This window comes from Neoarius graeffei, chromosome 13, assembly GCF_027579695.1.
Source record: "Neoarius graeffei isolate fNeoGra1 chromosome 13, fNeoGra1.pri, whole genome shotgun sequence".
NCBI lineage: Eukaryota > Metazoa > Chordata > Actinopteri > Siluriformes > Ariidae > Neoarius > Neoarius graeffei.
In genome coordinates, this window is record NC_083581.1 from 51,303,702 (window position 1) to 51,324,266 (window position 20,565).

Sequence of the window (20,565 nt, forward strand, 5' to 3'; positions counted from 1 at the left end):
GTCTGTGTCTATGTGTTAGCCCTGCGATGACCTGGCGACTTGCCCAGGGTGTACCCTGCCTCTCGCCTGTAGTCAGCTGGGATAGGCTCCTGCGACCCTGTAGGACAGGATAAGCGGCTACAAATAATGGATGGATGGATGGATGGATGACATGATTAGACTTGACCATCTCATCTCATTATCTCTAGCCGCTTTATCCTTCTACAGGGTCGCAGGCAAGCTGGAGCCTATCCCAGCTGACTATGGGCGAAAGGCGGGGTACACCCTGGACAAGTCGCCAGGTCATCACAGGGCTGACACATAGACACAGACAACCATTCACACTCACATTCACACCTACGGTCAATTTAGAGTCACCAGTTAACCTAACCTGCATGTCTTTGGACTGTGTGGGAAACCGGAGCACCCGGAGGGGACCCACGCGGACACGGGGAGAACATGCAAACTCCGCACAGAAAGGTCCTCGCCGGCCCCGGGGCTCGAACCCAGGACCTTCTTGCTGTGAGGCGACAGCGCTAACCACTACACCACAGTGCCGCCCTAAACTTGACCAGGCTTTTGAAATAAACCAAATAAGCCTTTTCCTCTTCTGTGCAAACATTATCGACCTTGCAAGTCACCTTGCATGATATGGTATTAGGGGTGTTTTAAAAATACTGTGTGTGTGCATGCGTGTGCGTGTGTATGTGGTTTTGATCAGAGAAAATGGACAGTATCAGAAAACGACTTTTATTTCTGTTTATGTTTTTGTGTCATCAGTGACAAGAAGTTTATTTTGCCTTAAGCTGGTTTTACACTGTGCATTTCTATCAGTCTTTAACGATTATTACTTGTCACACTGTACGAGATGATCCCAATAAGAATTCTGTAACAGTATATTCTGTGTGATAATGTGTTCTACATGTCAGAGTAAATTATGACCATAGTTATGATCTTCTGCTGCACTGGGTTTGCAGCAATTCAGCTGGAAAGCATAAAAATAGTTTCATGTTGTCATAATAGTAAATAAACTCTATGAACAGAGTGTTTGCATGCTAGTTAGCTAGCTACACACTTGAAGCTGTAATTAATCCTCTATTTTTCATCCCTTTTTCTCCTGTCATGCTATAATTGTGTTGAGACATTATCAAGACTTTCTATTCGGTGCCTCAATTCAACCAACCACTCTTTTAAAACCAACATCTTTTGTTTAGGTTTCACCCTTACCACTACCATATTTGGAGCTGTCCCATGAATTTTGCGTATTCATATATGCCGTCCTCCTATTGGTGGATTTTATATGAGTGTCGGAGTGCTCACACTCTGAGATTTTAAGCAAAATGTTCTGACGGTGCCAGAACATTATAGATTCTAAGACCACCAATTTCAACTCAAGACCAAAGATGGTCTTTTACATTGTCTCTGTGACAGCAAAATCAACCCGGATATCGTACAGTGTAACCCCGGTTTTGTTGAAAGCCAATAAAGAACTGAGGAGTTAACATGCATAATTACTGTACATTATTAGAACTGCCTGCTGTAGACGACACACTCATATTGCAGGCTGCCATGAACTCTTGTTACTGATATGCTCCCAATTCAGAAAGTTCGGGCTCATAGAAAAATGAGTTCCCGAGTTATCATTTCAATTTCAAAACTGTGCTGGTGTTCATGTGTTCAACTCATAATGTTATATAATATTATAATATCATAATGACCCTTGTAAGTCGAAACCTATGTTGTGAAAAACACAAACATTACACATCAGGGAGTAAAAAATGATTTATCATTAACCCCTTCAATGCCCTTGGACGAGTCACGTACGTCATGAAATCTTTTACCGCTGTGCCTTATGACGGAAGAATGTTTTAGGCATTGACTGTAATTCATATGTGCTACTGTGAAGTAAAAGTAATGTGCCATGAGTACATAAAAGGAGGTGTTTATGACGAGTAGCGTACGTCATAAGGCACAGCGGTAAAAGATTTCATAACGTACGTGACTCGTCCAAGGGCATTGAAGGGGTTAAATATTGATCTTATTCAGTCTATGTAGTGGTAGAGATGGGTGTGGTTAAATTACGTTGGTGCAGAACGTGGCATACAGAGTATTCATGTGCATGTTGGATATATTGATATGCAGTGTACGCTTGTGACAGAGCACGGATATATTAACTGTCCAATGTGTTGCAAATAAGTTGCATGTAAAGGTGTTTTGCTTTGTTTCTTTGTTTGTTTGTTTTTCCTGTGACACTGGGTTGGTTCTGTCCTGAGATTTGAGCCAGCTCAATAATATAAACTACTATCCAAGTCTCATCTCATCTCATTATCTCTAGCCGCTTTATCCTGTTCTACAGGGTCGCAGGCAAGCTGGAGCCTATCCCAGCTGACTATGGGTGAAAGGCGGGGTACACCCTGGACAAGTTGCCAGGTCATCACAGGGCTGACACATAGTCACAGACAACCATTCACACTCACATTCACACCTACGGTCAATTTAGAGTCACCAGTTAACCTAACCTGCATGTCTTTGGACTGTGGGGGAAACCGGAGCACCCAGAGGAAACCCACGCGGACACGGGGAGAACATGCAAACTCCGCACAGAAAGGCCTTCGCCAGCCACGGGGCTCAAACCCGGACCTTCTTGCTGTGAGGTGACGGCGTTACCACTACACCACCGTGCTGCCACTATCCAAGTCATGTTACAGAAAATTAATCATCATCTCCTGACCAGTCATTCATAGATATATCAAAAATATGAAATAACACATATGGAATTGTGTAGTAAGCAAAAAAGTGTAAATAAAGCAAAATGTTTTATATTTTAGATTCCTCAAAGCCACCTTTTGCTTTGATGACGCTTTGCACACTCTTGGCGTTCTCTCAACCAGCTTCATGAGGTATTCACCTGGAATGGTTTTCCAACAGAAGGCGTTCCCTTATATGTTAAACACTTGTTGATTGCTTTTCTTTCGCTCAGCGGGTCAACTGATGTCAAACCATGTCAGTTGGGTTTAGTTTGGGCGATGGTGGAGGCCAGGTCATCTGATGCAGCACTCCTTCACTCTCCTTTTTGATTAAATAACCCTTACATAGCCTGGAGGTGTGTCCTGGGTCACTGTCCTGTTGAGAAACAAATGGTGGTCCCACTAAACATAAACCAGATGGGATGACATGGTGCTGCAGAAATGATGCTGGTTAAGTGTGCCTTCAATTTTGAGTAAATTGCCAACAGTATCACCAGCACAGCACCCCCATACCATCACACCACCTCCTCCATGCAGATACCATCCATTCCCTTTTTCTGCGTCTCACAAAGATATGGCGATTTGACCCAAAAATCTCAAATTTGGACTCCTCAGAACAAAGTACAGGTTTCCACTGGTCTAAAGTCCACTCCTTGTGTTTCTTGGTCCAAGCAATTCTCTTCTTATTGGCCTCCCTCAGGAGTGGTTTCTTTACAGCAATTCAACCGTCAAGGCCTGATTCACACAGTCTCCTCCGAACAGTTGATGTTGAGATGTGTTTGCTACTTGAACTCTGTGAAGCATTCATGGAGGCTCTAACCTGAGGTGCTGTTAATTGGTGATTTCTAAGGCTGGTAACTTTAATACACTTATCCTCTGCAGCAGAGGTAAGTCTCGGTCTTCTTTTCCTGGGACGGTCCTCATGAGAGCCAGTTTCATCAGAGCTTTTGATAGTTTTTGCAAGTGCACTTGAAGACACATTCAAAGTTGATGGACTGTCATTCTTCTTCTAAGTAAAGACAAAGAAGAAGAAGCCTTTATTTATCACATGCACACTCAAGCACAGTGAAATTTGTCCTCTGCATTTAACCCATCTGAAGCAGTGAACACACACATGCATACACATACAAGTGAGCAATGAGCACACACAGATACCCAGAGCAGTGGGCAGCTATGCGACAGCGCCCGGAGAGCAGTTGGGGGTTAGGTGCCTTGCTCAAGGGCACTTCAGCCCAAGATCACCCCATGTTAACCTAACCTGCATGTCTTTGGACCGTGGGGGAAACCGGAGCACCCGGAGGAAACCCGTGCAGACATGGGGAGAACATGCAAGCTCCACATAGAAAGGCTCCCGCCAGCCACTGGGCTCAAACCCAGAACCTTCTTGCTGTGAGGTGACAGTGCTAACCACTACACCACCGTGCCATAATCCATATTATGTCAAGAACCACCAAGTTGTGGAATAGAGCTATTTACTGTATTTTTGAGTTATTATTTACTGTTTGATCTCACACGCATTAAGAAAGCAAGAAATTGCACTAATTACCTTTTGACGGGGCACACCTGTTAATTGAAAAGCATTCCAGGTGACTACCTCATGAAGCTGGTTAAGATAATGCTAATAGTGTGCAAAGCGTCATCAAGGTAAATGGTGGCTACTTTCAAGAATCTAAAATATGAAACATATTTTTTGTTTCCCACATAATTCCATATATGTTCCACATATTATTTCATAGAAAATAGTTAAAATAAAGAAAAAGCTATGAATGAGTAGGTGGTGTGTGTGTGTGTGTGTGTGTGTGTGTGTGTGTGTGTGTGTGTGTGTGTGTGTGAAATATGTCATAGAGCCCCTCAAGCTATAGTTATGTAACGCCAGCTAAAACTAGTTGAACTGTTGAATCATAAATCCACAGGTACTGTAGAAAAGCCAGCCACTGACTTTCAGTCTGTCTCGCTCTGAAGTCTGTCCATCTACAAGCCCTTGATTGTGATCTGTTCATTTGTAAATGCCCCCCAAGACACAGCCCACACTGTCCTATTCACTAAAAATATATTGCTGGACAATTCATGTCAACATGCCAATAAACCAACAGAACCTATCCATCCATTCATTATCCATAACCGCTTATCCTGTGTAGGGTCATGGGCAAGCTGGAGACTATCCCAGCTAACTACGGGTGAAAGGCGGGGTACACCCTGGACAAGTCACCAGGTCATCACAGGGCTGACACTTAGGCCCTGTCCACACGGCAACGGATTCAGGTGACTCCGATACAATTGCTTATCGTTTAGGCCTGGCGTCCACACGGCACCGGTGTTTTGGGTGCCCAAAACGCAATCTTTTTGAGAACGGGTTCCAGAGTGGAAAGATCTGGCAACGTTGCCGTTGTGAAGTCGTCTGGATGAGTAGAACGGATTTGTTTACGATGACATCACAACCACATGACTGTGAGTGCTTCATGCCGGGTAGAAGTGTAACAAACTCGATGCGAGTTGTCAACAAATCCTATAACTTGGTTCATGAAACGCGCTTACAAAATATTTTCACTGTGAATATTTATTGTGTAATGGTGCAAAGTGAGAGAGAGAGAGAGAGAGAGAGAGAGAGAGAGAGAGAGAGAATAGCCTTTAGGGCAGAGTCAATCCCGCCAGCAAAAATAGGGAAAAAAAGGAGCGATCTCACCTCTTCAGATGTTGGTTTAAGTCCGACAATACATTCCTCAAAAAGGGCGTAGAAGAGCAAATTAATCCATCAACGTGTAGCATTCAATTTATTCTGGACCATTAAAGACGCCGCCTTCCACGTAGAATCATACGTCATCCTCGCCGCCATATTGGATAGGTCAAAGCGGAGAATAAAGATTCATGTGCTGCGTTTAACTGTACCAACAGGTTTACCGTCCAAACGAGATCACATGGGATTACCTTTCACAGGTGAGAAACAACAAATTAATCCATCAACGTGTAGCATTCAATTTATTCCGGACCATTAAAGACGCCGCCTTCCGCGTAGAATCATACGTCATCCTCGCCGCCATATTGGATAGGTCAAAGTGGAGAATAAAGATTAGCTGCATTTAACTGTACCAACAGGTTTGCCGTCCAAACGAGATCACATGGGATTACCTTTCACAGGCGAGACTGGAAAAATACTTTTCATTGTATTTGGTCATTATAATGTAATTTTACAAACAGATTTTCCTGACTTTGTGGCTAATATGAAGTCTCGCACATAATAGTTTATGCGCATGCGTCCTTACTACTTCTATTGTTCTGGTGTCTCCGAAGGGACCGTCTTACAGTGCCCCTAGAGGTGTGGCATGTGTATTGCATCGTTTTCAGCAAGCGTTGCATTGCCATATGGACCTGATATTTTACTGATCGTTGCCCATTTGGACGCGATATATTTTTAAATAACATCTCGTTGCCGTTGTCGTGTGGATGTAGCCATAGAGACAATCAACCATTCACACTCACATTCACACCTACGGTCAATTTAGAGCCACCAGTTAGCCTAATCTGCATGTCTTTGGACTGTGGGGGAAACCGGAGCACACCCATGCGGACACGGGGAGAACATGCAAACTCCGCACAGAAAGGCCCTCGCCGGCCACTGGGCTCGAACCCAGAACCTTCTTGCTGTGAGGCGACAGTGCTAACCACTACACCACCGTTATGCCCCAACAGAACCTACTGAAAGAAAAATGCCCTTCGGGTTTGTTTTAATTTTTTTTTTAGTTCATGAGATTACACAGGCTGTATACAGTACATTTCCTGGAAACCCCTGTATCTTGTTTTTACAGGCACAGTAACCTGGAACCCTTGAGACCACTTCCACCCTTCCCTCTCTCTCACCTCCTTCACTAGTAGGACTTATCAGCTAATCAGCATACTCATGAGCTCTGTCTAATTATACACACACACACACACACAAGAAAAAAATCTGAGTGACAGATTCTAAGGTAGTGCGATAAGGAAAACAGATGGACAAAGTTAATTAAAAAGATAGGCCAGTCAATTTGACTCAGTTCCGTTTTTCATTTTCTCTTGTATCTTCCATCGTGTGGCCTGACTTTAGCAAAGAGACGGCCCATTCAGCTTCATGTATTGCTATTGTAATATTGTAATTCTCGCTCAGGAATTCATGTGACCAGTGTGATGCGGTCACATGAATATGTACAGAATTTTGGGTTTGGACAGTCGGCTGAAATAGGCATTATGTTTCTGGTTGGTATGTGTGTCTGGAACACTTTAATGTCTTGATGTTGTGTGTGTGTGTGTAACAGAAGGAGTATCCTCTCTCAGTCACTGTTTGTCTGTGTGATCAGACAGTTCAGAGTTATGGTGCGCTGGATATCTCACTGATGTCCACAGACAGGAATACTATTGTTCTTTTACATCTGGAATCTACTGAAGCCTTTTGTATAGTTACGAATATTTCAGACTGTCTCCTCATGTCTGGAATTACAATAAAGAAACCGAGAAAAGCAGACAAAAACTGCAGAAGGAAGAGTTATGTTTTCACTGTTGCTTTTTATCCTTGCTTATTTACTATGACTAACCCATGGGCGGACAAATCAATAGCTCAGATGCCCGGGACCAGCAGATGTAATGTCCATGCTATTAGTGTATAATTCATAGATGTCCTGTGGACAAGTAGGTTGAACAACCAGGAAAAATAACTACTGGTTAAAGATTTTCACAAAATAAAAGTTTTCATTTGTAGCATGTAGCTATGATTGCACTTCTGATGCTGTAACTATAGCGTGCCCGACTGAGCACCCGCTGAACGACACACATCGGCAGAGGCATGTCACACGTCTGACTGAAAGTAGAACGATTTTTACTAGGAAAAATGGATGACGCACTGACTTCCATCCATCCATCCGTTATCTGTAGCTGCTTATCCTGTTCTACAGGGTCACAGGCAAGCTGGAGCCTATCCCAGCTGACTATGGGCGAGAGGCGGGGTACACCCTGGACAAGTCGCCAGGTCATCACAGGGCTGACACAGAGACAAACAACCATTCACACTCACATTCACACCTACGGTCAATTTAGAGCCAACAGTTAACCTAACCTGCATGTCTTTGGACTGTGGGGGAAACCGGAGCACCCGGAGGAAACCCACGCAGACACGGGGAGAACATGCAAACTCCACACAGAAAGGCCCTCGCCGGCCGCTGGGCTCGAACCCAGGACCTTCTTGCTGTGAGGCAACAGTGACACATTGACTTACACGAGCAAAATAAAGTGCACCACAAAGCTGTCATTTAATTCTCCTGCTAGCACAATATGCAGTCACCTTAGTGTGAGGGAAAAATCTATCCATCCATCCATTTTGGCATATCCCTACAGTGACGTGGCCGCTCTGACGGCTTCAGCCATCAAAGTGTCTAGGGAACATTACAGTAGTGGTTTCCCATTGCCTTCTACCATATTATTATAGAAGTTGTGAGACAAAATACACTAGTTAAACTCAAATACTCTTTGACATGCAATGCAAGGATAGGAAGCCACATGACGTAGCTAAAGCCTTGGCAAGTGACTTGTTGACTTTTTTTGAGAACAATAATCACAAATTCTTTTCTTTCCCTGAGTCTATATTTACCTCCACTAAGGAGGTTATGCTTTGTTTGTTTGTATGTTTGCTTGTCTACCTTTAAGCAGGATTGTACAAAACATACCAATGTGATTTCCATGAAACTTGTTGGAAGGGTGTAGCATGGGCCAAGAAAGAACCCGTTAAATTTTGGAGTGGATCCAAGTCATGAAGAGGACCCACTAATTTATTTTTAATTTCGCTAAAGTTGCAAGATGTGGAAGTCTATGCTCAGAAATGTTATACATCTCAAAATCCAGTAGATGACAGTAAGGCTGGAGCACCACGGTGGTGTAGTGGTTAGCATTGTCACCTCACAGCAAGAAGGCTCTGGATTCAAGCCCAGTGGCCGATGGGGACTTTTCTGTGCGGAGTTTGCATGTTCTCCCCGTGTCTGCGTGGGTTTCCTCCATGTGCTCCGGTTTCCCCCACAGTCCAAAGACATGCAGTTTAGGCTAACTGGTGGCTCTAAATTGACCATAGGTGTGAATGTGAGTGTGAATGGTTGTTTGTCTCTATGTGTCAGCCCTGCGATGACGTGCTGACTTGTCCAGGGTGTACCCCACCTCTCGCCCGTAGTCAGCTGGGATAGGCTCCAGCTTGCCCGCGACCCTGCACAGGATAAGCTGTTATGGATTATGGATTGATGGATGAACAGTAAGGTTCAATAGTGAAAAAACATAGCCAATGTAGAAATACAATGACTCCATATCACGATCCACATTCATGACTACGAGTAATCCTCTGGGATACACATGTAGGCATGTAATTCTAACAAATTTGGAAATATATCCAGACATATAACGAATTGCATATCACAGAAGAGTCAACTATTGTCCTTGGCAGAGGGCTGTATTCTCTGAGTGCCCTTTCTCGTAATGCAAGTAATTAGCTAACTAGCTAATTGCTCACACTGTACACTGTATTATATAACTATATATTACTTATATAACTAGCTGAGTACTTATATTACTTATGTTGTTATTTTACAACTATCACTTTTAAACCTAGTCAGTTAGATCTCCAGGCAACCAAAACATGGAACTGAGCAGCACATTGAAACTTTTATTTGCCCAGTGGACTAGCTAATGATTTTCAGCATTATTAATGCTTAATTCTGGTAAAAATTCCCTCTTACTTATCTTCTCTTTTAAAATGGAAACAAGGAGGTCACAGTCTTCGCTCTATGGACATTTTGCAATTTGTTATTCCCAAACTAAGAACTTAATTGGGAAGGAAATCTTTTAGGTTTTTGGCACCTGATGCTTGGAACAAAAACTTTTTGGGGGATTTTTCCACCTTTATTGGATAGGACAGTGTAGAGACAGGGAGGGATCAGGAAATGACCTCAGGTCAGAATCAAATCCAGGTCCCCGGATTTATGGTATGGCACCTTATCCACCTGAGCCACGACACCCCATGCTTGGAACTGTTTATAATCTGGACTTCAATTTCAAAACCTCATACCCTTGACCAAATTTAAAGCACTAGTGAAAAATTTGGAGTCCAGGCTGTCTGTGTGCAAGTGTTATATATAAGTAAGGTTTTTTGTTGTTGTTGTTGTTGTTGTTTTAAATGTAGCTAATTTATGTGTTATCTGATTATTTTATTGTAACTGTGTTGCTGCATCTTGGTCAGGTCTTCCTTGTAAAAGAGATCCTTGGTCTCAATGGGACGAACCTGGTTAAATAAAGACTTAATTAATTAATTAATTAATTAATTAATTAATTAATTAATTAATTAATTAAATGAGTGTCTATATTAATGTTACTATTGACATAATGATGAAGAACCATCTATATTAGTTCTATTCGAGCTTTTCCAGGAACAGGTATATACCAGAATGCACATGAACAGAGTTGGCACAAGACAGGTTTATAATGACAAACAAAAAAGAAATCAGCTACAAAATGAAATGTAAATAGGGAAAGGACTGAGAAATGCAGCTTTCTGACCTTGGAAGTAATAATTACCATCATTAATTTTGTGTGCACATTTACATATTTGTGTATTTCTCTGTTTGGTTGGCCATTAGTTGGTGGGTTACACGGGTTGTTTGGGGAAAAACTATTTTTCTGAATTTGCATTTTGAAAATACACACCACTCCGACATTCCAGCTTAATAACTAATAATGGGCTCTCAATCTCCAGCTTGGGAGAGTCAGACTTTCAAAGACATGTCTACAAACTCCTAATGATATTCAGACATAAAAGCACATAAAAGTGTGGAAAACTGTATGATAAAGCTATTTGTTCTGGATTCATTTAACTGTGCACTCAATCGTATTTAATGTACCGTAAATGCACCATTTCAATGAAGAGTTAACTTCAGTTAAAGACACAGTGACAGAACCAATCTTCTGTAATGCACAGCTTAATTGCTTATTCAGTTTGTTGATACTCCATTTGTTGGTTGAACATTACTAAGCGAGTTACATCTCTGAGGGAGGTCTTCTTTCTCTGTTTTTGGAATTACAACAACAAAACAAAAAAAGCAGGGAAAATATGATTTGCTGGAGACCTCAATAGCACCCCATTCATTATGGTCCCCCCCCCCCCTTTTTTTTTTTGTTTCCATGAATGAGATCTAATTTATGGGTCCTGCTGAATCCGAGATTTACATGAGCTCAGGCGAACGTGTCAAATCTGCAATGGTGAATCTGAATGCAGCTCTCGTGTGCATGTTTCATGTATTGACATGGTAATTTGAAGCAAAAAATATAAACAAGGCTTCCAGCGCAGATCAAATGCTGTTTGTTCATGTAGATGTAACTGCCATCGCATTAATGTGCGTAGATGGAAGGGAATACGCAAGTGCTGTTCATGGAGGAAGGGCGCAGATGGGATGCTCTGTTAACACTTTATGAGAGACATCTGGGAGCAAAGGAGGGGAGAGAGGTGGCTGGGAAGGGGGGCGGGAGCAGGGTGCAATAAATTAAAAACAGCAGATCTCATGGTTCGAACACATCAGTTCTGTGAGATTGGATGGCTGGGAAGCGAGGAGACAGAACTATAAAGCACAGGAAAAGAGTGTGAGAGAAAGAACACAGCTGTGGGAGGAAAGACGAGAGTGAGAAAGGGAAGAGGAAAAGGATAGGTCTGAAAGGAGGAGGGAGAAGCAAGTGAGCAAACAGGACAGTGAGTAGACTCGTGCAGAGAAAGAGAGAGAGAGGGAGGGAAGGAGAGAGGAAGGGAGGGAGGGATATAGCGAGAGCACAGCAACCTGCAGAGACAGACCGAGAGAGAGAGGAGACGAGTGCAGCTGCGGTATCGTGTTATCAAGGATTAGGTGGGGATGCAGCTGTAGTCCGCACAAACACTGGATCTGGATCTAACTGCCTCCATGTGGGACGAGAACCTGTGTTAACAGCAAAAAATCCGGACATCAAAAGCATGAGGTACTTCCACGCTGGAGAGAATGAGTAAGAGAAAGAGGAGAGGAGAATGGGGAAAGGAGAGAAGGATGAAAGCGATAGCTTGTGGACGAGAGCTGCAGCATGAAAGAGTACGAGAAGGGGAGAGACAACTGAGAAGTGAAAAAGAGTCGAGAGGGTTAGGCAGTACGAGAGAAGTGAGAAGTGAAAGAGAGATGAGAAGAAGTGTCCGCTCGAAAGTTGGGCTTATTTGAAAGTGTCAGTTTATCCTTTACATTGCGGTGTTTTCTTCACAGTGCAGGTCTGTTTGTGTTCGTCTGTTTGTCAGTAGTGAAGCTTTTAGATGAAGTTACATTCCAAAGTTCTGGACTTTCTAAGGAAAAAGTGCTTTGCAAGCTGCAAGCAGATGCTTGTCACAAGAGTTGTATTTCAGTTGCATGCAGTGCACTCTCCCTAAAATCTAATAAAACGGTGTGTTTTCAAATAAAGGCATCCTAGCATGAAATCTCTCCGAGCATAGCTGAGGGTCAGGGAAAATGAAAAAAGATGAAACACAGGGATGTTTTGTAGTTGTTATGGCTCAGAGAGATACATATTTCATACTTTCTTGGAATTGTCTTTCATTTATTCTGATATGAGAGAAGGGAGAAAGAGAGATATATCAGGAGGGCACATGATGAGAACAGGCTGGGTTTATTTATTTATTTTATTAACATTATTTAATATCAACAAATGCCAATCAGAGACTGACGCATCTTCTTCCCATCTCATTTGTCTAATCAGTTAATGAACACGCTGCTATTCAGGGTCATTAGCCATATACTACCTGTTAGATCGATCATGTACCTTAGCTATCAAATCCATTCAGACTCTCATATATATATATATATATATATATATATATATATATATATATATATATATATATATATATATAAAACACTTTTTTGCACAGTAATATATATATATATATATATATATATATATATATATATATATATATATATATATATATATATATATATATTACTGTACAAAAGTGTTTGGTATCTGCAAAGAAATACTGTGCAGAGCAAAGTATTACAACAAGTATTATCAAAAATTACAACTGTAAATATTTCTACACAGTCAATATTTAGTTTGCTGACCCTTTTCTTTAAAAAAAAAAAAAGCTGGTAAGTGGTAAGTTTTACTGAGCATTTTGCAGAACCAGCCCCAGATCATCTGGAGACTGTCTCACTTGCTTCTTAATTTTGCAGTAAAACACAGCAGCCTTCATTATGTTTTTTTTTTTTTGTCTGAAAAGTGGTTTTGAGTGTAATTTGCTGCTTTCTTTACTGATGTCCAAACAATTTTCTGTAACATTTAATTCTGTGCTGGAAAACTCATGTTTGGAATCCAAAATGTTCTTGTACTGACTCAATAATAATGTAGAAGTCATGAAAGAAAAAAAAATTGTGTGTGTATTAAATACACACACACACACACACACACACACACACACAAACATAGTTGTGTGAAGATATGAAGTTTTTCTTCGAGTGGTGAATATATTCATGAGTGAGCGAAGCGAACAAGTGAAAATATTTTCAATAGAAGAAGATCAAATTCATATCTTCGTACCACCATGTCATGTTCTTTATATTATATGGACATATGCATAACCCCCCCCCCCCCCCCCCCAAAAAAAATGAACCAGTTCACCATTTAACGCACATCTAGTCAGCGGGAAAACACTGGGAGTGACATCATCATATCGAGAAATGTCACTCCGACCTGTGATGTATTTCATATGAAAAATGTGAGTTTTTCAACACAAGAAGATAAACTTCATATCTTCAAACTAACGTGTGATGTTCTTTTTATTATATCGACACGTTCACAAACAAAACTATCCAAATTTATCAAAACAATTCATCAATTTCCTCACGAGTAACATATAGCGATTTATGTCACGGTTTTGGTTCTCTATGTCCCGGATGTAGCTCGTATGAAAAATACGAGTGGGTTATTTCCCATTAAAACACTCGGCTCGTGTCCATATACATGCATACATACATAGTTTAGTTCCAGACAAGCTGGGGATCATGGGATCATGTCTTTTCCTAATTAATGGCAATTGTGGCTAAAACTCTCTATACAGTTCATATCTAATGTTGCATATGTGCAAGCCCAAGCCCTTGTTCAAATGTTTATTCTTCGTTTGTTATTCGTTCAGTGTGAATATACCTAGCTCACTGAGTTCCCACTGAGTCAAAGCAATGTATTTATTTCGTAAATCATCACGGAGGAGAAACCATCTGTATTTGGCCACAGTCAATTCTTTTTAAAATAAAATGTCTTACACTTAATAATGACCTGAGTTCAATAATTATTTCATAATAGTAATCCTTTAAATGCATTGTTCTGGGTTGCTAATCTGTTGCTAACAGGTGGGAGAATATATTGGGTAGAACGCACGTACACACACACACACACACACACACACACAGATGTAATTTATGCATTTATAATTGTTAATTGTTTAAAATGGCTGGTTTTCACTGTTCTCAGTGTTCTCTGCACTGGGTCGTAATACACTTATTGCTTCTTTAAACTGTGTTTCAAAAGATTTTTCAGCCTTTCTAAGGTAGCAGTTGCCATTTCCGTCTTTTTTAAGGCAGTGAAGACTTGAATCAGTCTCTTGTAATACAAATGGAATAATTGCAGTGAGTGAATTGATGTTGCACACTGATTGTTTTTAACAATAAATAAAATCATCAGGTCCGGAATGTACAGAATGCAAAGGTTCTGAATTTTCCTCTCAAAAATAGTTGTAGACGTTGACATAAGACCAAGAAATGTTTTTTGCTAAAAGATGAAATACAACAGTTGCACTGCTGTCAGTTGATGAACCCCACATCATTGCCATAGTATGAGCCAAGAGATTATTATTATTATTATTATTATTACAACCTCAAATCATAAGTTGGGATGGTATGTTGAAATTGAAATTAAAACCGAAAACAATGCAACAATACAACAGCAGATTATTTCATGTTTTACCTCAGGAATTTTTTGCAAAATTAACACATTTCATTTTTGATTCTTGCAACATATTTCAAAAAAAGTTGCGATGGTAAAGCAGCTGAAAGGCTCTTAGAGAGTCTCTGTGGGTTTATTGGGTGACGTGGGTCTCCCTCGGGAGTCTATTTTGCCATTTTGCTCAAGCTTTCTTCCTCATCTCTTCTCCAAACGCTCTCTGTGGGGTTCCTGTTGTCTCTCTACATGCTACACACACACACACACACACACACACACACACACAGGTTTTATTGTTGTATAATGAGTGTTAAAGGTCAGCTGTGTTATTGAACAGTGAGAAAGTCATTTTCCTACGAGAAAAAAAAACATCCCATTAAAGTAAAAACTAACCAATTTAGAAAATCCTGTACTATTATTTACTGCATCTGAACAATCTGCTGGGTTTTTTTGTCTATTGTTATGATAATGCACTTTTATAACAATGCTGTCTTCGTTAAATTTTTCTTTAAAAGCAAAATAAGCCTAAACACGATTTCCTATAATTCTCAAGTCATGGCATGAGCACAATACAGCTGTTCTTAGGTACAAACCTGCAGTACCAAAGTGTGATTATTCACATCCATTTCCACAAGCATTACTTATAACTGAGATGAAGAGAAGATGAAATATGAAATAGAAATGGCCCGACGGCATTCCGTAACATACTTTGGGATCCTCCTGATGGCATGCGTCTGAAAGCAAATAACAGATGGAGGCAATGTGACAGGCACGAAAATAATATTCCAGATTGACACTTTTATTTCAGCTTGTTACTTAATAGGTACAGTATGTGTTTAAAAATAGTGTTCATATTGAATAGAAAAAAACTGAGTGAAGTAAATACAAGTTCAAAAAAGGAACTATTGGTTAGTAAAAGTCCAAACCGCAAACACATTTGGAGCAAAACAGAATCTAAGAAGTAACGATGACCAGTTTTGTGTGGTTTCTTCAGATCTAGAACCCATTCGTTAGTCTTGAAACTTGTGCATAGAGGGGGATCCTGTCCGACTAAATAATTAATGCTCAATACATAAAAACGGTGTGTGAAACAGCGCTGTGTATATTCTCTGGACACTGCCTTGTGTGTGTCTGTGTCCCTCCAGATGATCATATTTCAGTGTACTGACTGTGCTTAATGAGAACGAGAATAAGAAGCAGAGACGTACACAATACCGTCTCTCTGGTGTTTAAGACATGTGTGCAATGACTATTTAGAGAATTAATGTGAGCAATAAAACCTGCCCTTGGCCCTGACACTGTGCCGACTCTTGCCATATAAACAGCGGAGTTTCTTAAATGCTGAAATAGAAGTTAATGATTTAATTACAGTCATGATTGTCAAACCTCATTTCACTGAGATGGGTTTTTAATTGTGTTTCAGGATTGCATTATCTCATTGACTTGTGATTGCTCTTGGTAATGATGGAGTCCCGTATTGATTGAAATGATGAATGCATTTTGGGAAGGCGTATCTCTGACATCTGTGTGTGCGTGTGTGTGTGTGTATTTTTATGTCTTTCTCAGCACAGGTTTGATCTCGTTGATGTCTTGTGATATATGTGATTCTCAGATAAATCTCTATCTATTTGAGAACGTGTCAAAAACTAAAAAGCCTCTCTTTTTACTAAAGATAATTGCTCAGTGGTGTTAGATGCTGAATTTGCTGAATATGTGGGAAAACTTGACACATGTCGAACAGCCAAAATTATGAAAAATCAAATTGCAACCAAAATTGGATTTTTCTCCGTTTAATATTCCTCGACACATGTATTTGAGAAACCGTCACCCATCTTTCACCAAGACAGCATGTGCTTTTTGGTTGTTGTTTTTTTTTTTATTTACTGTCTTCCATTGCATTGGCTGTCTGCATGCATGATGTAAGGAGCCAGTTTAACAAATGCTGTGGTAAAATAGTAATTAAGATAAGTCTTTATTGTCATTGTCACTTTTTCAAAGGTACAACGAAATTGAAGGTGCTGCTGACTCATGAGTTATAGAAAAAAATAAAGTATAAAAATAAATAGTAAAGTATACAGAATTGCACTGATAAAATAGTAAAAATAGAATATAAACAGAATTGTATTGGTTCTGTATGGACACAGATTGCACTGATAAGAAATATATATATATATATATATATATATAATTCTGCCGAAAGATGTCTCAAAGTGTGATTTTCTCACGTAGTGAAAACTTTGGTCAAATTGTTGGACAGCTACGTATCATAGTGAACTCAGCTTAGTTGTTAATCGGATCCTAGCTGTCAAACTGTCCATGGCACACCTGCTCCGTCACATCATCAAAACAGACAAGAGCGCTTAAATACTCTATACTGATGACACTGGATGACAGTTTTCAAATGTTTAAAGGACCAAGTAATAATATGAACTCGATAGAGCAGTACTTAATAATATGTAGTCGATAGAGCAGTACTTACTGAATTCATCGGCAGTTATTTCCTCCCCAGTATGAACATGAACAGTTATCAGTCAGTCATCAGGGATGATGAGATTCATGCTTAAATGCTGCAGGTGTTTAAATTGCCTCGGGAGATAAGACTAGAGAGATTGAAGTAGATGATGTTGATGATCAAACTGATTACGCATTTCCCACCGTGAATGGTGTCATTTTCTGATAAACTGTCACTAATATTGTTTTTCCATATGAAGATTAGATTTCAAATGTAGATGGAGTTTTTTACTTTCTATTGCCCATCAACTCAGGATCTTATTAAAACAGGTGAAAATCATTCCAGTGGAAATCTTTTTGAAGAGTTTTTGAAAGATTCCTCAAATAGTCAATTCAAGATTCAAGAGAGTTTTATTGTCAATATTTCGCGGATATCACACGCTGGCACAAAGATATGAAGTTTATCTTCGAGTGGTGAATGTATATATTATGAAAGAGCGAAGCAAACGAGTGACATATTTTTCCACACAAGAACATAAACTTCATATCTGTGCACCACCGTGTAATGTTTATATTATATAGACACATCCACAAAAATACGCAAGTTAATTTTAAAAAAAAGAATTCATTTAGAATCAGTTCGCCATTTCGACAGCACGCATTTAGTCAGCGGGAAAACACTGGGAGTGACATCATTGGTGTGAAATATTGGAAATTGTTATACATACAGGACACTTTTTTGATGGAATAAAAACATGTATTCTATTCCCTTCTAGTGGGTTTCATTCATTTGGTTTGATAACATGCAATATTATTAGCATATTGCTTATCCTACGTGTATTACGTCACTCTATCCAATGGAGAATGAGCGTCGAATATGGTTTACAATATTGCATGGTTGTCAAGACAACATGACGTCACATGTCGGAGACATAAAACTTCTACGCTATCAAGCGACTGTGACGATTTGTAAATAAACATGGCTGCCAGGTTTGCTTCGCTAAATATGGAAGATTTTGAGAGAATTTTAAGAGACAGACGCGTTGAACCCGAAAGGAATATATAATAATAATAATCATAATCTCATCTCATTATCTCTAGCCGCTTTATCCTGTTCTACAGGGTCGCAGGCAAGCCGGAGCCTATCCCAGCTGACTACGGGCGAAAGGCGGGGTACACCCTGGACAAGTCGCCAGGTCATCACAGGGCTGACACATAGACACAGACAACCATTCACACTCACATTCACACCTACGGTCAATTTAGAGTCACCAGTTAACCTAACCTGCATGTCTTTGGACTGTGGGGGAAACCGGAGCACCTGGAGGAAACCCACACGGACACGGGGAGAACATGCAAACTCCGCACAGAAAGGCCCTCGCCGGCCACGGGGCTCGAACCCGGACCTTCTTGCTGTGAGGCGACAGCGCTAACCACTACACCACCGTGCCACCTAATAATCATAATAATAATATTGACTGGCTTTTTTCATGGTATATCAAATATATTCCATTCAGCTAGCATGATATTGAACTCATCTTCGACTCGTTCAAGATCATGCTAGCTGAATGGAATATATCTGATATACCACTCAACGCCAGCCTATATTATTTAAATATGTCACTCAAATCCACAATGTCTTTCATATTAAAAATATGAGTTTTACAACACAAAAAGATAAACGTCATACAGTGGTGCTTGAAAGTTTGTGAACCCTTTAGAATTTTCTATATTTCTGCATAAATATGACCTAAAACATCATCAGATTTTCACACAAGTCCTGAAAGTAGATAAAGAGAATCCAGTTAAACAAATGAGGAAATATATATATACTTGGTCATTTATTTATTTATTGAGGAAAATGATCCAATATTACATATCTGTGAGTGGCAAAAAGTATGTGAACCTCTAGGATTAGCAGTTAATTTGAAGGTTAAATTAGTGTCAGGTGTTTTCAATCAGTGGGATGACACTCAGGTGTGAGTGGGCACCCTGTTTTATTTAAAGAACAGGGATCTATCAAAGTCTGATCTTCACAACACATGTTTGTGGAAGTGTATCATGGCACGAACAAAGGAGATTTCTGAGGACCTCAGAAAAAGTGTTGTTGATGCTCATCAGGCTGGAAAAGGTTACAAAACCATCTCTAAAGAGTTTGTACTCCACCAATCCACAGTCAGACAGATTGTGTACAAATGGAGGAAATTCAAGACCACTGTTACCCTCCCCAGGAGTGGTCGACCAACAAAGATCACTCCAAGAGCAAGGCGTGTAATAGTCGGCGAGGTCACAAAGGACCCCAGGGTAACTTCTAAGCAACTGAAGGCCTCTCTCACATTGGCTAATGTTAATGTTCATGAGTCCATCATCAGGAGAACACTGAGCAACAATGGTATGCATGGCAGGGTTGCAAGGAGAAAGCCACTGCTCTCCAAAAAGAACATTGCTGCTCATCTGCAGTTTGCTAAAGATCATGTGGACAAGCCAGAAGGCTATTGGAAAAATGTTTTGTGGCTGGATGAGACCAAAATAGAACTTTTTGGTTTAAATGAGAAGCGTTATGTTTGGAGAAAGGAAAACACTGCATTCCAGCATAAGAACCTTATCCCATCTGTGAAACATGGTGGTGGTAGTATCATGGTTTGAGCCTGTTTTGCTGCATCTGGGCTAGGACGGCTTGCCATCATTGATGGAACAATGAATTCTGAATTACACCAGCGAATTCTGAAGGAAAATGTCAGGACATCTGTCCATGTCAGGCCTCTTCAGGTCACCCCACAGTCTTTCAGTTGGATTTAGATCTGGACTCTGGCTGGGCCATTTCAAAACCTTGATCTTTTTTAGTGAAACCATTCCTTTGCTGAGTTGTGCTTCAGGTCATTATCATGCTGAAAGGTGAACTTCCTCTTTATCCACACTGATTAAAGCTCCAGTTCATGCTGAAGAATAGCAGTCCCAAACCATGATGCTACCACCTCCATGCTTCACCATGGGGATGGTCTTCTTTTGGTGATGTGCTATAGTTTGTTTGTTTGTTCGTTTGTTTGTTTGTTTGTGTTCAGCAAATCTTTTGGTATTATGGCCAAAATGTTCAACTTTGGTCTCAACAGAGCATAAAACATTATCCCACATGGTTTTGGGAATTGGATATATCTTATTGCAAACTTTAGTTAGGCTTGTATGTTTTTTTTTGTTTTGTTTTGTTATTTTTTGGTTAAAAAAGTCTGCCATCTTTCCACTTCAGGAGAGTGCTGTCACATGTGGGGAGTAACCAATACTTGCCAGAAATTGCTTCAATTCTTTTAATGTTGCCGTCGGCCTCTTGGCAGCCTCTGTGACTAGTTTTCTCCTGGTTCTCTCATCCATTTCAGAGGGGCATACTATTCTTAGT

General features: G+C 40.4%; 1 protein-coding gene across 8 annotated transcripts in view; it reads left to right on the forward strand.

Annotated features, from left to right (window-relative positions):
- The window catches only part of sulf2b (sulfatase 2b), a 292,990-nt gene that overhangs the window by 176,691 nt on the left and 95,734 nt on the right, over window positions 1-20,565 (forward strand). Inside the window, exon 1 of one of the 8 annotated variants that reach the window (XM_060937997.1) lies at window positions 11,554-11,726. The exons of the other annotated variants lie outside the window; for them this stretch is intronic. The gene's annotated coding sequence lies outside the window, so the exon portion shown is untranslated. Of the gene's footprint in view, window positions 1-11,553; window positions 11,727-20,565 lie in introns of those variants that run through there. 8 annotated transcript variants of the gene reach the window in all.